At 36.1% G+C, this 11,708-nt stretch overlaps 1 non-coding gene across 1 annotated transcript; it reads left to right on the plus strand.

Moving 5' to 3' along the window:
- The first annotated feature begins 7,451 nt into the window (after nt 1-7,451).
- LOC126023690 (U1 spliceosomal RNA) lies at nt 7,452-7,615 on the plus strand. The gene has a single exon (XR_007500783.1). It is a non-coding gene; the product is annotated as a U1 spliceosomal RNA (small nuclear RNA).
- Nucleotides 7,616-11,708: the final 4,093 nt, after the last annotated feature.

Raw genomic sequence — 11,708 nt, forward strand, 5'->3', positions numbered from 1 at the left:
TTTATGGGTTTGATGATGCAAGATAACAGTGGAGAAATAATTCATAGCAGTCAGTTATTCGTCGGAGTTAGGTTGCTTTATTCCATGGCCTTTTCTACCATGTGCATTTCCTCACATCTGCTTCTCTGCTAAGCTCTCTGCTGCCCTCTATCTCTTTGCTTTTTCTTGTTTCTTTTTCTTGGCTCCTCCCCCATCCAGACCCTTTTATTCTTTATTCCAAATAACATGCCCTATCTCAGGTGACGGTGGGTCTGATCTTTAGGTAGGATTAACACCTCAATAGAAGAGGGTAGGGAAACATAAATTTGGGAAAAAGGGATATCTAACATATGTACATATATGAAATTAATATATATACATTTCATATATATTTATTCCAATATATATATGTTAGAATGAAGAGAAAGGACAGATTTTGTTTTCCCTGCCACTACTATTTAGCTAAATAACTACACTAACAACTATCATGGCAATGTTAATAAATGAAAGAAGTAGAATGCCTGTCTCGAATACAGGCAGTAGGTGTAGGAAGAGAGAGACAGTGGGTATTGGTGGTGAGAATGTTGTACTGGTGAGGGGGAATATTTTTTTTATGACTAAAACCCAACTACAATTATGTTTATAATTCATGGTGCTTAAATAAGGAAATAAAAGTAGCTCCTGACAGGCTTGGGGGACCATATGGGATAGTGGGCATTGAACCCAGGTCTGTTCTGGGTCAGCTCTATGCCAGACAATTGCCCTACCTACACTGTGCTATCGCTCTGGCTCCCATGTACAAGTAACAAACAAACAAAAAAAAGATCAATTCCATCTTTCATTGTCCATGGCATCCCTCTAACCAGTTCACCATCTTTACCTACCTACATTCTGAAACCCATAGTGTGCTTTTTGTGTGTTTTTGTTTTGTTGTTGTTTTTGTTTGTTTTGTTTTGGGGCCACACCTGGTGAGACTAAGTGGTTACTTTTGGCTATGCACTCAAAAATAGCTCCTGTTTTGGGGGACCATATGGGACACCAGGGTATTGAACCATGGTCTGTTCTAGGCTAGCACAGGCAAGGCAGATGCCTTACTGCTTGAGCCACACTTCAGCCCCACCCCTAGTGGTTTTATTTGCTTATTTTGTCTTGAAAGCCATATCCAATGCTCAAGGTTTATTACAGGCAGGACTCTACAGAAAATCTGGGGTTTTAGGGATCGAATACTGTTTGTCTACATGTGAGTGTTCTGCCCACTGTACAAGTCCTTCATTATTTTGATAGTATTACTGTTATTTAATTTATTTGGTGGGCTTCTCTATATATCACTTATAAGTGGAGCCCTAAAATTGATTTCTTTCTTTAGACTTGTTTCACTTAGTATCATGCTGACATGAAAATAAACCCCTGTTTAAGAGCCCAGTGGCATTCTGTGAATGCATATATCCTATCTTTCTTACCCAGTCCCCGTAGAGGAACATATGGGTGGTCTGCAGCTATTAGCTCTTGTAGATAACTATGGGATGTCTGTGGAGGTACTTTTATTTTTTGTATCAGTATTTTGGAGGCAAGATCAATGTGAACTACAAGTCTTTTACAGTTATACTTAAGGTACATAGTGACAGTGTATTAGGGCAATTCCCACCACCAGTATTGAACTCCCTCTGCTACTGTTCCCAGCATGCATCCCATGCCTCCACCCTTAGCCCCCTAACTGCTAGTGTAACAGGTCCCTTCAGTGTATAACTTATTGTAGTTTGGGTCTATTGATTCTATTGTCTGACTTTTGGTTATGCATTTAAGTTTGATCATTTTTATTTCCACTCAATGCTCATGAGACCACTTATCCCTTGGTATCGTCCATATTTTTTTTTCTAGTTTTGTAGGAAGACATAAATATGAGACAGAACACAATGATCCCTTGTGTAGAAGCTACAAATAAAAATTTAAAAGAAGAAAAAAGAAAAAAGGGGGGGCTGATGTGGCAAGTTGGATGTTGAATTTTTCCCCATAGGCACAATAAGTATTGGGGATATTAGAAAAAAAACCTTACCTTGACCTAAGAGATACAGGATGTCTCCACCCTTGAAGCATACTGTCATGAGACCAACTACAGATTCCTGACATGTTCATTGTCAAAACCCAAGGTATTTCTTTATGGTGTAAGGAAATGTTCTGCTCAGTCATGGTTGTTAAAGTCAGCTCTCTGTAATTAGAGATCTTGGTTTTTGCACAGATCATAGGACAAAGTCTTTCGATATGGTCCCAGGAGAAGTTCTGCTCAGTGGCGGTTGTTGCAGACATCTTCTTTAATTAGTGATCTTAGTTTTTACATATATTCTAGGACTGAGTTTTTACTGACTTCATCTCACTGTTATGTGATGAGGTAGGACAACCTGCCCATAAATGAAGTTTTTGCTATTTTCTCATCATCAGGAGGTCACATGAATCTCCCCATGCTCAAGTTGGTGCTATAGCTGTATTAGGTACTCCCCTAATTTAAGTTTGATTTTTAGGGAGTTCGATTTTTAGTGCTGCTGCAGGGAACTGTGCCCATTCTAAGGACAGTATCTGGGATTCGAGGTTGGACAGTCAATGTTCAATTACAGGAGGTCTAAGTTGAGTTCCAATGACAAATATTCAGAGTGGAAGGTGCCTCTGTATTAGAAAATTTATAGGTTTTTTAAAACAATTTTTATTGTGACCAAAGTGGATTACAAATTTTTCACAGTAATATTTTAGGTACATAGTTGAAATGAACCCAGAACATTCCTACCACCAGTGTTGTCCTCCCTCCAACTCTGTTCCCAGCATGCATCCCATAACCCCCTTCTTTCTTGCCCCGGGCTGCTAGTATAAGTGGTCCCCTCTGTGTCTAGTTTACTGTAGAATGGGTATTGATTCTGTTGTCATTGGCTTTGAATTTGGTGTTTAAGAGTGATCATTATTTTTTCTACTCAATGTTCACACAACTATTTGGTCTTGGTACCAACCATTTTTCTACTCTATTTATAAGTCAGAACAAGATGATTCAATTTATTTGGTCTGTTTGAAGGGAAAGAAAAAGAAAAAGAAAAGAAAACAAATAAGAAAAAACTCAAAAAAGCAAAAATCAAAATAACGAAATCCAGGAGGAGTCCATCTAGAGGGTTATAAATACCATATAAATATCAATTTAAGAGAAGAGAGGGGATGAGGAAGAAAAATATCACAAAACGACAAAAAATAAAAATTAAGAAAAAAGAAAGAACAAACAAGAAAACAAACAAAACAAAACAAAAAACCTACTATGACAAAATATCCAAAACAAACAAACAAAAACGAGAGTCTTTTCTGCTTGAGATCCCATATGTTCTAGCTAGACCACTCCTAGGAGTATACCCTAGGAACACAAAAATACAACACAAAAATCCCTTCCTTACACCTATATTAATTGCAGCATTTTTCACCATAGCAAGACTCTGGAAACAACCAAGATGCTCTTCAACAGATAAATCCCTAAAGAAACTGTGGTTCTCTAATTAAATTCATCACTGTAATGTCCAGCCCTCCTCTCTTATGTCTCTGAAAATTGTTGAGAAATGTATTTCAAGTTTCTTAAAGTTTAGTTAGAGAAATAACCACATTGTGAACTATCCTAACAATGAGAATATATGAGGGAAGTGGAAAGCCTGTCTAGAGCACAGGTAGGGGTGGGGAGGGAGGAGGGATATTTGGGTCATTGGTGATGGGAATGTTGCACTGGTGATGGGGGGGTGTCATCTGATATGACTAAAACCCAACCACAAGCATGTTTGTAATCAAGGTGTTTAAATAAAAGACATTAAAAAACAAAACAAAACAAAAAAAAACTGGTTCATATCCACAATGGAATATCATGCAGCCATCAGGAGAGATGAAGTCATGAAATTTTCCTATACATGGATGTACATGGAATCTATTATGCTGAGTGAAATAAATCAGAGAGAAAGACGCAGAATGGTCTCACCTATGGGTTTTAAGAAAAATGAAGACACTTTTGCAATAATTTTCGAAACACATGAGAGGAGAGCTGGAAGATGCATATTATGACATGAAGCTCACCACATAGAGTGATGAGTGCTGTTAGATAAATAACTACATAGATAACTATCCTAGCAATGTGAATGAATGAGGGAATTAGAAAGCCTGTCTTGAGTACAGGTGTGGGTGGGGTGGAGTGGTATGTAGCATATTTGGGACATTTGTGGTGGGAATGTAGCACTGGTGAAGGGGGGTGTTCTTTACCTGACTGAAATCATACAACTGCTATCATATTTGTAATCACAGTGTTTAAGTAAAGATAAAAACTATAAAATAAAAAAATCCACAATACACCACCACAATACAGACAACAACCAAGCAATAACCATGATCCTGAAATAAAATAAATAAAAGCAAAAGAAACTAATTGTGCTTCCTTCCCACCCCTTTTGCAAAGGCACAGTAAATATTGGTGAGATTAGAAAGGGAATTTCCTTGGCTTAAGAGATACAGAGTTTCTCAGCCCTTGAAGCATACTGTCATGGGAATAACTACAGGCTCCATGCATGCTCTTTTACTCTCCCCTTGGTCTTTTTTGTGGTGTCTGGAAACTTTCTGCTCAGTCTTGTATGATAAAATCAGGCCTCTGTAACCAGAGAACTTGGTATTAGCATAGATCATAAGATGAAGCCTAGGATAGAGTATTATTTTTTTATGGTTTTAGAAGTACTGTTCCAACACTATTGTTTTAATCAGTCTTCTATAATTGGCGGTTTTGGTGTTTGCACCAATTCTTCAACGAAGCCTAGGATAAACTCTTTAATTATGTTTCTAGAAGGTCTGCTCAGTTGCAGTTGTCTCAGTCACACCTCTGGAATAAAATTTATAGATTTTTATACCTAGTAGATAAAAACTTGTTTCAATACCTAAGATTTTACCATTTTACTTTGCCTATGCAAAAAGGAATGATGCCATATTATATTTTGGTGCATTTTGGAGTAAAAAACGACAAGCTATATGATCTCTTTGCCCTGATTTTCACCTGAGCTCTTATTCCAAGCAAAACTTTCTACTAGAATTTCTTAAAATGAAGAACCAAACAAGCAAAAAATGTGGATGGATGGAGGAAGCTATCTCTACATTTGTAAATAAACACACTAAGATTTATAACTATTAAGGAAATAAACATACAAAGAAAATATAGATATACCCATTAAGTCTTTAAAGATAGACTTGAGGAATAAGAGCATATTTTTGTTCCACACAATAGTCTTATTGAGTCTGAGAAATGGTTTTCAGCAATAATGGATCAGGTAGTGTCCCTCTGGAGCTGAGTCCAGTAGCATGCAACAGTCCACATTGAGGGGTAGTGGAACAAATTGGACACATAGAATACTTCAGCAGGCTGAAGTTTCTTGCTGGGGTGAGTGACGTGGGGCTGAAAGGGTGTTCTTTCACTTTGGGAAGCAGGTAGCACTTACTGGGTCAAGGGGGACAGTTTCTGTTCCTAAGGAGTTATGAACTAAAATACCTCCATTTTTTTCTGCAAAATTGTGCATGTAATTAGGAGTCCTTTTTAGTCCCAATACATCTGACATATTTTTTTTTCTCTTTCTGTGAAGAAGGGAATTTTGATGGGGATTTTGTTGAACTGTACATTATATAGTCACTTTAATGACACAAAGTCACCAATTGATGCACACAAAATCTCTTATTTATTGAAACATTTTAATAAAAATGTTTAAGATAAATCATAGATTTTTCACTACTTTAGTTAAGTTTATTTCTAAGAATTAAAATCTTTTCTTTTTTCCTGTTTGCTAAATTATCTGAGTTTATTAAAAGCCAGTAAAATGGGGCCGGAGAGATAGCATGGAGGAAAGGCATTTGACTTCCATGTGGAAAGTTTGGTAGTTCAAATCCCGGCATCCCATATAGTCCCCTGAGCCTGCCAGGAGCGATTTCTGAGCATAGAGACAGGAGTAACCCCTGAGTACTGCCGGGTGTGACCCAAAAACCAAAAAAAAAAAAAAAAAAAAAAAAAGCCTGTGAAATATCACTCTCATTTCTTTCTGGACCTAATACCAGACTTAGGTTTGGTAAGAATGAATGATTACTTTCTCTGAAGCCCTAGCCCCCTTCAGACCCAAGCACCATTCTACAGCTTTCCTTGGTTGACATTTCTCACTAAAGGAGGGATACTAGTGGTAGATACAGGGATGAAATGGTGACAGGATACTGTAGTGCAGTAAGGGGTGGGGAGGAGGGAGATTTGGAACATTGTTGATGGGATTGCTGCACTGGTGAAGGGGGGTGTTCTTTACATGACTGAAACCCAACTACAATCATATTTGTAATCAAGGTGTTTAAATAAAGATATTAATTTACAAAAAGAAAAAGAAATAAAAATAAAATACATTGAACTTTTCTTAAGCTAATTCTATTCCTTTGTGTATGTTGATGTGTTTATTTTTGTCTTGTATTATTTTGATTGTTTTGTTGTTTTGTTTTTGGGTCACACCCGGCAGTGCTCAGGGATTACTCCTGGCTTTACATTCAGAGGTCATTCCTGGCAGGCTCGGGGGACCATGTGGGATGCCGGGATTTGAACCACTGTCTTTCTGTATGCAGGGCAAATGTCTTACCTCCATAGCTATCTCTCCGGCTCCTGTTGATGTGTTTCTCTTCCTTTTTACTTTTCTTCTCTCAAATTAATATTTATAGCCTCTAGAAGGACTCCACCCATTCTTTACTTGTTTGATTTTAACCCCCATTTTATTTATTTTTTTCTCCTCCTCAAACAGAACTACATAACTTGAACCAACTTGTTCTGCCTTTCATTTTGAGGGGGAAACAATGGAGGGCACCAAGACCAAACAGTTGTATGAGCACTAAGTAGTAATAAAAATGATCAGACTTAAATACCAAACCCAATCCAACAACAAAAGAATTGATACCCAATCTACAACAAGATAGACACAGAGTGGACCACTTATACTAGCAGCCAGGGGGGTAAGGGAGAGGAATATGGGATGCATGCTAGGAACAAGGAGGACAACTTTGGTGGTGGGAATTCCCATGGTCCAATGTCAATATGTACCTAAAATAGTACTGTGAAAGATATGTAATCCACTTTGATCAAAATAAAAATCATTATAAAAATATAATTCTATTATTTATTTAAATTTTGTTGCATACAGTTATGAACCTATAAACAAAATATTTGGCTTATGTTTAGACACCATTAGCGCATTATTTAATTATATGAAATAAGTTATCAATATGAAGTGTTTGTCCACAAAAATATTCAGGACAATTATTCTCTTAGAGAAAGTAGATTTATATTGCAAAATGCAAAAAAACATTTTGGAGCCCTATAGTTTATATTTTAAAAGAATTTTTGAATTCATAATACTACATTTTTAATATGATTTAGTGATAGGAAAGGAAACATTAAATGAAAGCATTTTATACTTACTTGGCAGGGGCGATACCATGGTCACAAAGGTGGTTTCCCCAGGGCAAGGCTCACCCATTGCACTCTGGGTGTGCTGACCCCTGCGATTTCCCCAAATGTGGGAAACTCGACTGTGTAATTTGTGGTAGTGGGAGACTGCGTGTGTGCTCTCCCCTGAAAAAAGAAAAAAGAAAAAAAAGGAAAGCATTTTAACATTTTTCTCATTCTATAATATCTGTAATTTTCATTGCCAAATTATTTCTTAGTATTTAAAAACATTTCACAAAGTGTTATCCATGTTTTAAACTGTTCTTCTATCTAAGAAAGGGCCTCAGGACATCTTTGAAATAACACGCTTTATTATTTTCAATGTTTTTACTCTTTCTTTAAATTGGGTGTTTTGTTCCATCTCCTTGAGAAAGATGAGGCTTATATCTGCATGACAGTGGTTTTGTGATTGACCTCAACGTTACAGTCTTATGAAATTTAAATGAAAAAATGTCACGAGACACTGAGAATTCCTCCTGCTCATGCAGTCTCACACAGGAGGGAAGCCTTGTGCTTTGTTGCTATTTATGTGATTATACTTTAAGGGAGGCAGTGAGAAATAGGTGTTCTCAGCTTTAGATTTTTGTACCCATCTTTTGTTTGTTACTATTACATTGAAATAAAACCTTAAAAGCATTAAGAATGCCTTTAGTTTCAATGTCCTGGAGTGTTTACCTATGTTTTTTCTATATACCTTATGGTTTCAGGTCTGTTATCTAGGTCTTTAATCCATTTGCATTTGATCTTTGTGCACAGTGTTAGATTAAGGTCTGAGTTTGTTTTTTGCAAGTATCTGACCAGTTGTCCCAACACCAGTTGTTGAAGAGGCGATCTTTGCTTCATTTTGCATTTGTTGCCTCTTTATCAAAGATTAATTGATCATATATCTGGGGAGCATTCTCTGAATACTGAGTCTGGTCAATTCCACTGATCTGAAGGCCTGTCTATATTCCAATACTATGCTTTCTTAATGATTATAGCTTTGTAATACAGTTTAAAGTTGGGTAAAGTTATGACTCCCGTATTAATTTTCCCAAGGATTGCTCTAGCTATTCTTGGGTGTTTATTGTTCCAGATGAATTTCAGGAGTGTTTGATCCACCTCTTTGAAGGCTGTCATAGGAATCTTTTGAGGAATTGCATTAAATCTGTACAATTCTTTGGGGAGTATAGCCATTTTAATGATGTTAATTCCTTCAATCCATGAGCAGGATATTTGTCTCCATTTTCATGTGTCCTTTTGAATTTCTCGAAGCAGGGTTTTGTAGTTTTCTTTGTATAAGTCCTTCCCATCTTTAGTTAAATTGACTCCATGATATTTGAGTTTATGGAGCACTAATGTGAATGGGAATTTTTTAATGTCCACTTCTTCTCTATTATTATTGGTATATAAAAGGCCATTAATTTTTGTGTGTTAATTTTGTAGCCTGCCAGTTTGCTATAGAAATTTATTGTTCTAGAATCTTTTTTGGTAGAGTCTTTGGAGTTTTTTTTTTTTTTTTTTTTTTTTAAGTATAGTATCTTGTCATCTGCACACATTGGGAGCTTGACTTCTTCCTTACTTATCTGGATGCCCTTGATGACCATTTCTTGCCTAATTGCTGTGACAAGAACTTCCAGCGCAATATTAAATAAATGTGGTGAGAGAGGGCAGCCTTTAATTGTACCAGACTTTAGAGAAAAGGATTTTAGCTTATCCCCATTGAGGATAATATTTGCCATTGGCTTGTGGTAGATGGCCTTGACTATTTTGAGAAATGTTCCTTCATTCCCATCTTGAGAGTTTTTATAGAATGGGTGTTGGGCCTTATCAAATGCTTTCTTTGCATCAGTTGATATGAACATATAATTTTATTTTCCTTTTTGTTGATGTACTGTATTATGTTGATTGACTTACAGATGTTAAACCATCCTTACATCCTTGAAATGAATCCTACTTGGTCATGATGTATGACCTTCTTAATAAAGCATTGGATTGGATCGTATTTGCCAGAATTTTGTTGAGTATCTTTGCATCTGTGCTCATGAGGAATATTGGTATGTATGTTTCTTTCTTTCTTTCTTTTTTTTTTTTTTTGAAGCATCTCTGTCTTGTTTTGGTATCAAGGTGATGTTAGCTTCATAAAAACTATTTGGGAGTATTCCTGATTCCTCAACTTTATGAAAGAGCCTGAAGAGAATTGGTAGATGTTCCTCTTAAAAGGTTTGAAAAAATTCATTAGTGAATCCATCAAGGCCTGGGCTTTTGTTTTTGGGGAGACTCTTGATGACCATTTTAATTTCTTCAGTAGTGATGTGTCTGTTGAAATATGTTAGCTCATTCTGGCTTAACTATGGAAGATTACACAATTCCAAAAATTTATACATTTCTTCTAGATTTTCATGTTTCGTGGCATAGAGTTTCTTAAAGTAGTCTCTGATTATTCTTTGAATATCTGCAGTATCTGTGATGATGTCCCCCTTTTCATTCCTAATCTGGTTTATTAGATTTCTCTTTCTCCCTTTATTTGTGAATTTTGCTCATGCTTTATCAATCTTGTTTATTTTTTTCAAAGAACCAACTTTTGCTTTTGTTGATCTTTTCGGATTGCTCTTTGAATATCAACTTCATTGATTTCTTCTCTAAGCATTGTTATTTGCTTCTGCCTACCTACTTTTGGTTCCTTTTGTTGATTATTTTATAATTTTAAAAGCTCTGTTATTAAGCTTTTTATATAGGACCCCTTTCCTTTCTGATGTGTGCTTACAAAGCTATATATTTTTCTCTTAGCACTGCATTTGTTGTGTCCCATAAATTCTGAAAATTTGTGTCTTCATTGTCATTCTTTCTAGGAATGTTTTGATTTTTTTCTTTCTTTTTTTTTGGGGGGGTCACACCCAGCAGCACTCAGGGGTTCCTCCTGGCTCTAAGCTCAGAAATCACTCCTGGCAGGCTTGGGGGACCATATGGGATTCAAACCACCGTCCTTCTGCATCTAAGGCAAATGCCTTACCACTGTGCTATTTCTCTGGTACCTGATTTTCTTTTTTATTTCATCTTTGATCCACTGATTGTTCAGTGGTGCGCTGTATAGTTTCCAGGTGTTATAGTTTTTCTTTTGTGTTTCTTTGCAGTTCACTTTTAATTTCAGTACCTTATGATCAGAGAATGTAGTTTTTACAATTTTTATCTTCTTGACTTTATGGAGGTACGTTTTGTGGGCCCAAGTGTGGTCTATCCTGGAGAATGACTCATATGCATTGGAGAAGAATGTGTATCCAATTTTCTGGGGATGGCATGCCATATATATGTATATATACTAACCTATACTAATGGTATATATTATATACTAATATAATATGTATATTATATTACTAATATATATACTAATCCACTTTTTTTCATTTCTCTTTTCAGAGCTAATATTTTCTTGTTGGGTTTCAAATTGGTTGAACTATCAAGGGGTATCAGGGCAGTGTTGAAATCTTCCACTATTATTGTGCTGCTATTGATAGCTTCTTTCAGGTTTGTCTACAGTTGTATTAAATATTTTGCTGGTCCATCATTGAATGCATATATGTTTAGCAGTGTGGTTTCTTCTTGTTTTACATATACTTTGATTAGTGCTAAATGGTCATCTTTGTCCCTTATAACTTATTTTAGTCTAAAGTTTGTTTTATCTGATACTAATATGACCATTCCTGCTTTTTTTAGAGTTTTGTTTGCTTGGATGATTTTCCTCTAGCCTTTGATTTTGATTTTGTTCTGATTATTCATATGTGTTTCTAGTAGGTAGCAAAAGGTTGTATTTAGCCTTTTTTTTCTTTTGGATATTTAGCTTTTTGATCCATTTTTCCACTCTGTGTCTCTTAACAGGTGCATTTAATCCATTGTCATTGAGAGAGGTAATTGTCATGGAATTTAGTGTCATGTTTGTGTAGAAGTTTATTCTGTCTTTTGGTCTTTCTTTCCTTAAAGTAGGCCTTTTAGCTTTTCTTTCAGGGCTTGTTTTGAGTCTATAAAATTTCTGAGCTGTTGTTTGTCCTTGAAACTATGTATACTTTCTTCAAATCAGAAAGTGAGTCTGGCTGTGTATAGTACTCTAGGTGAAGCATTCATTTCATTGAGTTTTGTCACTATATCCACCACTGTCTTCTGGCATTGAGAATTTTTTGTGACAGGTCTACTGTGAATCTTAAGGATGCTCCTTTGAATGTAATTTCCTTTTTTGATCTTACTGCTT

The sequence above is a fragment of the Suncus etruscus genome, chromosome 11 (genome assembly GCF_024139225.1).
Source record: "Suncus etruscus isolate mSunEtr1 chromosome 11, mSunEtr1.pri.cur, whole genome shotgun sequence".
Classification (NCBI taxonomy): domain Eukaryota; kingdom Metazoa; phylum Chordata; class Mammalia; order Eulipotyphla; family Soricidae; genus Suncus; species Suncus etruscus.